Source organism: Zingiber officinale, chromosome 2A, assembly GCF_018446385.1.
Source record: "Zingiber officinale cultivar Zhangliang chromosome 2A, Zo_v1.1, whole genome shotgun sequence".
Lineage (NCBI taxonomy): Eukaryota > Viridiplantae > Streptophyta > Magnoliopsida > Zingiberales > Zingiberaceae > Zingiber > Zingiber officinale.
In genome coordinates, this window is record NC_055988.1 from 167,632,977 (window position 1) to 167,640,783 (window position 7,807).

Sequence of the window (7,807 nt, forward strand, 5' to 3'; positions counted from 1 at the left end):
CTTTGTATCTTTTCTTCATTTTCTGCATTTTGTTTTGTTTTCATTTTCTATTTTGCTATTATATTCCATATCTTATTATTGCATGCGAAGAGCTAACCTTTCAGGATAGCTACTACCATTCGATCTAGATATTGATAGGACTTTTCTGAGAAGAAGAAATCTACAGAAAGCATTCCAAGCAGCACAAGAATCCTCAGAAATGGCCGACAAATTGTTGAAAGATTACGCGACACTATATGCATGAGGGGTTCGGTCTAGCATCACTCGACCACCTATCGAAGCCAATAACTTTGAAATTAAGCCAGCAGTAATCCACATGGTCCAGCAGAATCAATTCGGAGGAGGACCTCACGAAGACCCAAATCATCATTTAGAGCTGTTCTACGAGATTTGTGGCATGATGAAAGTGAACGGGGTCCCTCCAGAATCAGTTAGACTACTTCTCTTTAGGTTTTCCCTGAAAGACAGAGCCAAGCAGTGGTTGAACTCCCTTCCAGCAAATAGCATATCATCCTGGGAGCAGTGTGAGCAGAAATTTCTGGATAAGTTCTATCCACCCAACAAAATTGCTCACATGAGGAACCTGATTGCTAGCTTCAAACAGATAGACTCAGAATCATTATTTAAAGCTTGGGATAGATTCAAGAGTATGCTGAGACAGTGTCCGCATCATGGCCTTGAAAAATAGTTGCTTCTTCACACCTTCTACAACGGGATCAACTATCACACGAAGGTATCTCTAGATTCTGCAGCAGGAGGAGCACTGATGAATAAGAGCCTGGTTGAAGCTGAAGAGATTATAGAGAATGTGGCACAGAACCACAATCAGTGGGCATCTGAAAGATCTAGTGGTTCTTTCACAGGGAATAAAATTAAAATGTCAGGGAAATTCGACGTAGATGCAGTTACACTCATGTCTGCAAAGCTGAATGCTCTGACCAAGAAATTTAAAGCCATGGGAAACAACACAGCTAATGCAATAGTATGTGTTTGTGACACTTGTGGAGTACGAATTACGCTCAAGATACTTGCCCCTTTGGGTCGATTCAGGCACAGATGAACCAACTTGAGCAATGCGATGCAATAACCAGCTATAATCATAGGCAAAATAATCTGTACTCCAACACATATAACCCTGGATGAAGGAACCACCCTAATTTTTCATACCAGAATAATCAGGACCAAGGACCAGCACATCAAAGTTATCAGCCTGGGCAACAGAGCTACCAATCTGGACAACAGACTTATCAACAGCAGCAACCTTCACAACTGTCCAAGATTGAAAAAATGCTTGAGGAAGCTCTCTCACAGCAGAAGGAGATGAAGAACGAGATCAAGCAACTTACTCAGAGGCTAGAAAATTCTGAAAAATATCCAAAGATGCAAGACAACCAGATAGTCAGTTCTTTTCAAGAGCACAGGGAACATTTCTGGGAAAACCTGATGTAAATCCGGTGGAACATTGCAACCGTATCGAGCTGAGGAGCGGACAAACATTGGGAGATACCCAAGTCACTACTCAGAAAGGACTTGATTCAGAGGAGGAAATTAGTCAGATCCAGGACAAGGGTGGAGAGGAGATCACCAAGAGGGTCGAAGGAACACTACAACAAAATCGCTGATAGACATCAGTGGAACAACAACAGTTTTAAGCAAAAACCGATGTCTTTGAGTATTTTACACCGGTTTTTCCAAAAATCGGTGTCTATGAGCGCAGATTTTCGCTAATAGACATCGGTTTTTTTAGCCGATGTCTATGAGCGCCTTTTTTTCATTAATAGACACCGATTTTAACCGCGGTTTTTAAAACCGGTGTCTATGAACCAAAATTCTGGCGGACTTTCTTAGCGCCCTTTCTTTTGGGTTTCTCCTCGCCTTGGATGAAGCAACCAGCCAATTTATCTCCTCGCCTTGGGTTTCTCCTCTTCCTTTGATCCCATTTCTCGCTCCCTCTTCCCCCTTCTTTTGTTCCTTTTCATTCCGTCGATCTGTTGGCCAGATGAAGAAAGGCCGAGTTCTGGTGGAGCCAGCGGCGGCAGTAGCGGAGACGCGGTTCCGCGACGTGCAGAAGCGGCCGTGGGGGCGGTTCGTGGCTCGGAACCTTCGACTCGGCCGAGGCTGCCGCTCTGGCCTACGACTCCGCCGCTCACGCGTTCCGTGGTTCCAAGGCCAAGACCAACTTTCCCCTAGCCGCCGCCGCCGCTGCGTCTCCCACCCCTACTCCTGCATTCCGCTGCCCTCCCTCCGCTGACCCAACCCTAGGGTTTTGATAAGATACAAATTGGAATTAAGCCGACCCACCTCATTCTACGCACTCATCACCGAGAGGTCCGAGACCTTGCAACAGCGGCATCGTCGTCTGCAAATCTCGAAGCAAAGATGAAAATTGTGGCGGCTTATCTCCTGGCCATACTCGGCGGCAACCCCAACCCCTCCGCCGATGATATCAGATCCATCCTTGAATCAGGTCGAACTCTCTTCCCTCTCATATTTATCTTGGTTTCATTTCGGTGATCCTTGTTTCTTGCTTGTAGTGGGCTTCTTTGTTTCATGGCTGATGATGTGAGGCTGAAATAGGTAAACTGGTCGTGCACGCAGTTCTACTTAATTGGCTCTCCTAGATGGTACGGAATCGTGGAACATATCTATTGACTATTGGGTCGAAGATTTGAGATGGCAGTTTTGAGTAGTGTGGAGAAGGGATATGAAATAGGAAAGCAAGCATATGAAATCGAAAAGCGATCACTGATAAAGAAATGACTTTAGCTGCTAAAGTGCATCTTTTGATTGAAGGAGACCAGATGTACCGCTTTGTGCTTTTGTTGCACTATACTGCACCAAGTGCTATATTGTTGGGAGCCATTTCTAGCTTGAGGAATTATGGTGTGAAAGAAGCTTCGGCATATTCTTGTTCTGGCAGCATACGTGTGCTGTGGTGTCTCTGACATTCTATATTGCCATCTACTTCAAGCTTCTGTCCTATGTTTAAGATCTGGTCCTTCTATTTCATTTTCCTAAAAGATGCTTGCCAAACATATGTCAAACAACTCTTGGTATGTTAATCTGTGATCCAAAATTAATAGTAGTTGGATTGAATCAGTAGTATTTTGCGGATTATGCAGGACTTCCAATTTTGGATTGATCCCTCTGTGAATTGTTAGATGACAACCTCTTGTACCTGAAGAATTGCTTTACAAAATTCTTGTTTGTTATCCCCTTAAGATTTTCTTCTATATGACATGGCTTACTCTTTTAGTATTTCTTCAAGTGTCCCTATATACAGAAAGTGGTATATATATGATGTGATGATTTTACATTTCGGTGATCTGGTCGTCCTCTCATATTTTTTTCTAATAACCTTTTTTTACTTGGGACAGTATAATTATTAATATTTCATTTTGATATGGTCATAAATAGATACACAATTTGAAAAATAGAGTTCTACTCCATAAGTCGAGATTGGGTTTAGCTAGTGCTCCTGACGTGCACTCCTCTGGTGCTAAAGTTGGCCAGGGAGAGAAACCATTGCAGTAGGTACATGATAATATGGTCAACTTTATTCTTCTGATAATTAGATGAGTGTTGAAACCATTCAGTAAGACCTTCATTTGCTCATGCATCATCATCTTTAGGATGATGCAGCTTCAGTCAAACAAAGACGGTCTGCACTTACTTTTAATCACTGTTACCTAATCATGGCAGGTTATGTGCCAATGCTTAAACTTTTATTAGCTATATTTGATAGTGAAGGATTTTATCTGTTACTTGTTCCCAGATGTATCACTATTTTTACATATTACAATTATGTTTGCATGGGTGCACTCTATTCTTGCATTTCCATTCTCTGTACTAATGGTTACATGAGATTTCTCCAATCTGCATATAGATTAAACTATATTTGTGTATGTAAGTGTACTTTGTAGAATATGTAGCAGTCTTACTTTCTTCTGGTTGTCTCTTTAACCAATTGATTCTCTTTTGCTTCTTAACTGTGCATGTTTATCCTCAACAAACATTAAAAAAGCACGTCTATTTGCTAAAGTCAAATGTCATAAATTCAATGTAGCCTCATTCATTTTCTTTTTTAGTATAGAAAGTAATATATGCTCTTAATCACAGACTTAAACAGGAAAATCACTCTGTAATTTGTTTTGCTGAATAGTTAAGTCTCAATCATTAGCCAACACCAGGGAGCAGAACTACCCAAGACTAGTAGTTAATGCTCTAGATATTTCCATGGGGAATTGTGCTATAACATGTCTTGGTATTGAGGGTTTTAGTCGTAAAAGGAGTACCATGAGATCAAATTGCATTGGAAAATGCAATTTCCTTAAAAAAAATTAGTTAAATATTTATGTTTGGTACAAATGAATAACCTTATTTGTGACAGAATTGAAATTCTCCTCTTTTTATCAGTAAAGTTTGATTTCTGGCTATACAATAAACACTTGCCTCACACTGTTTGTTCAATTTTCTTGCACGGAGAAGTATATTCACTAATAAGGTCCTGGCAGAGGAAACCTTAGGTGGAATAGGTTATTCTTTGCTTTTAAATAATTTCCATTAAAACCACATGAGGATCTTACCTCTTGTTGATATTGTTGGACTTCCTTTTGCTCAACCATTTGGTTTGTGCCTTTCTTCATGCTAGTTTTTTCTAGCTATGTGTTGTTATTATGCAAGTTGTATCTCATGTATTAATATCCTTCTATAATGAACAAATGAATTACTTGGCAATGCTTTTCAGCCTAATTTTTCCTATCAATGTAGCTGCAATTTATACAGTTTATGGACAATTTTTTTTTTCTTGTTCAGGGCATGGAACTGTATCCTCGTATCGGCAAAAACTTTGACATCAAACAGGTCAATTTTATCTTTACATCTGTTCTTTGAGCTGTTGATAAATATAGCATATGATGTCCCAGTTCGCGTATGCTGGATCCAGCATCCTCGGCAAGCTTGCATTAGGACAAGGACTAAGTGCACTTGTCTTCGTAGTGTACAGGCACCTTATTGCCATGCTCATCTTGGCTCCTCTTGCTTATGCGCTCGAAAGGTTCAAGGAGCATGTCTCATTAGAATTGTTGAGAATAAGATATATGACTACAAATTGAATGTTTTTAAACTCATCTCATGGTTGTAGGAATCGAAGACCCAGCTTCTCATTTGGTGTCATGCTAAAAATATTCATTCTTGTTATGTTGGGTATAACAATTCAGCAAAATGTATACTACGTTGGACTCCATCTCATTTCTCCAACTGTTGCCAGTGCCTTGGGCAATGTCATTCCTGCTTTTACTTTCTTATTGGCAATTGTACTGAGGTTGATTCAGATATTAATTCCAAGTAATTTTACAGTGAATTTAGTTCATTCAAATATCATTCTATATTTGGTCTTTTTTTGCTCAGGATGGAAAAGATCAACTTGAAGACTGTAAGAGGGAGGGCCAAGCTTGCAGGGGCCATCTTCTGCATCACTGGTTCCCTGATCTTCACATTTTGGAAAGGTCATTTTGTTGGGGGCCTTTGTTACTTCACCTATGATCCAACTTCATTTCGAAAGTCCTGAGAAAGGCGATGCCTGGCTTAAAGGCTCTGCTCTTATGCTATTCGGCTATTTTGCATGCAGTGTATCACTTGTTCTTCAGGTATTGCGTCAATGGTGTCCCTTGTGTTGTCACATGTATCGCTTTTGATGTAAAAAGAATGTTTGGGTATTTTATGGATATTGTTGTAAGAAGATTATTTATATAATTTGTGAATATTTGTGTATTTTATGGATATTATTGAATGAAGAATATTTGTACAATTTGTGAATATTTGTGTATTTCTTTTTTGTTATTGTCGGTTTTAAAATCAAATCTGTGCTGTTAAAATATATACATATTACATCGGTTTTCCACCGATGTAAAACCGGTGTTATAAAGTAATATTACATCGGTTTTACACCGTTGATGAAACTGTGTCGTTAAGTGATACTACACCGGTTAATAACCGATTCGAAGACCGGTGTCGTTAAGTGATACTACACCGGTTTTAACCCGATGTCTAAAATGGCAGACTTTTAACATCGGCTTCATAGACATCGGTCGAAAATCAAATAGACACCGGTGGAAAACCGATGTCTATAAGCGATTTTGTTGTAGTGGAACTATTTAAATTCCTCCACAAAGTAAGACAGTTCCCTTCCCTCAGAAGCTAATAGCATCCTAAAAAGATAAAGAGTTCAACTGATTCTTGAAGAAGATCAAGGAAATTTGCATAAAAGTACCTCTGATAGATGCACTGCACCAAATGCCGAAGTTGGCAAAATTTTTAAAAAGGATTCTATCTAACAGAAGGCAAAAAGGCGACTTTGAGACCGTAGCTTTGACAGAGAGTTGCAGTACTTTACTTATGGCGAATACTCTACAAAACTTCAGGACCCAGGGAGTTTCTGTTGGTGCGGGAAGCATCCGACGATCGAACCTGAGTTTTGATAATGGCAAAGGATTCAAAGTTAAGGTGTGTTATGATCTAACGTGCTTGACTAAGTGTTTCAGGAAAGTCCTAACTGTGGTTAGGCAGGTAAAAACCCTAGGGGGTGGTAACCCTAGGTCATAGGGGGTGGCAACCCTATGCGGAAAGTCTTGGCAGGTCGAAGGCTTCAGGCAAAAGTCCTAGGGGTGGTAACCCTAGGTGGAAAGTCCCGTGTCGTGAACGGTGAAAGATGGACTAGCCGAAGCGGATGTCCCAGAAAGTCCGAAGCTTCGAGTGTCGAGCAAAAGTCCACGATCCGGAGGATCGTGACCGCAACAAGTAAATCTCCCGAGTGGAGTAGGTGAGGACGCTGTCCGAGAACAGTAGGCGTCGGTCCGACCTAGGGTTTCGGTTGGAAATCCGAAGTCTGACCAGGAGACTGTCAAACTTTCACTTTTATACTATCACTTATGTGTTATGAGCTAACTTTGTGCTGTAGGGTATTTTTGTGTTTAACATATCTTGCAGGGACCAAAGTACAAAATTGGCCTCGGATGAACAGTACCGAGGCGCCTCCATGGAGCTTGGTGGCGCCTCGGGTGCAAAACCTGAGTTGGCTGCGAAGCAAGCTTGGAGGCGCCTTGAAGGAAGCCAAGGCGCCTTGGACAGCTTGATGAAGGCGCCTTGGAGAGGCTGAAGGTGCTTTGAACCCCACCTCCTATTGTCTAGGTTGTAAGGCCGGGGGTTACATTATGCTGAAATGAACTATAAGGTGCGGAAACTGTACTTATTAAAATCTTACTCTGCTATTTACTATAACATCTGAAAATTTAAATTTCGAATGCACTTCTGAGTTTATACATATGCTAAGGGAGGAACTTAACTTTCTATTTGGTTGAAAACTGAAGTTAGGCACTTCTGGCTGAAATCAGACATTCCAATCGATCGGCTGATCGATCGGAGTTGTCAGATCGATCCACTGATCGACTCAACTCGCTACTATGCACGGGGTCAAAACTGGATCGATCGGCTGATCGATCCAATCTGGTCAATCGATCCAGAGATCGATTCAGAAGCTCTCTATTCGTGGGATTAAATTCCCGATCGATCGGCTGATCGATCCATGGCCGATCGATCAGCTGATCGACTCATCAGCTCTCTGTACGCGACAGATCGCGCTTCGATTGATCGGCTGATCGATCGGGGCTCCCCAATCGATTAGCTAATCGACTCACTAGCCTTCTATACGCGGGGACTTCTCCCAATCGATCGGCTGATCGATTGAGGACTGCTCAATCGATCAACGGATCGATTGGGTTTCTGATTTCTGCAGAAATCTCACCCGGAC

The 7,807-nt window shown here is 41.3% G+C and overlaps 1 pseudogene; it reads right to left on the reverse strand.

Moving 5' to 3' along the window:
* Positions 1-606: 606 nt before the first annotated feature.
* LOC122044736 lies at positions 607-678 on the reverse strand (annotated as a pseudogene).
* Positions 679-7,807: the final 7,129 nt, after the last annotated feature.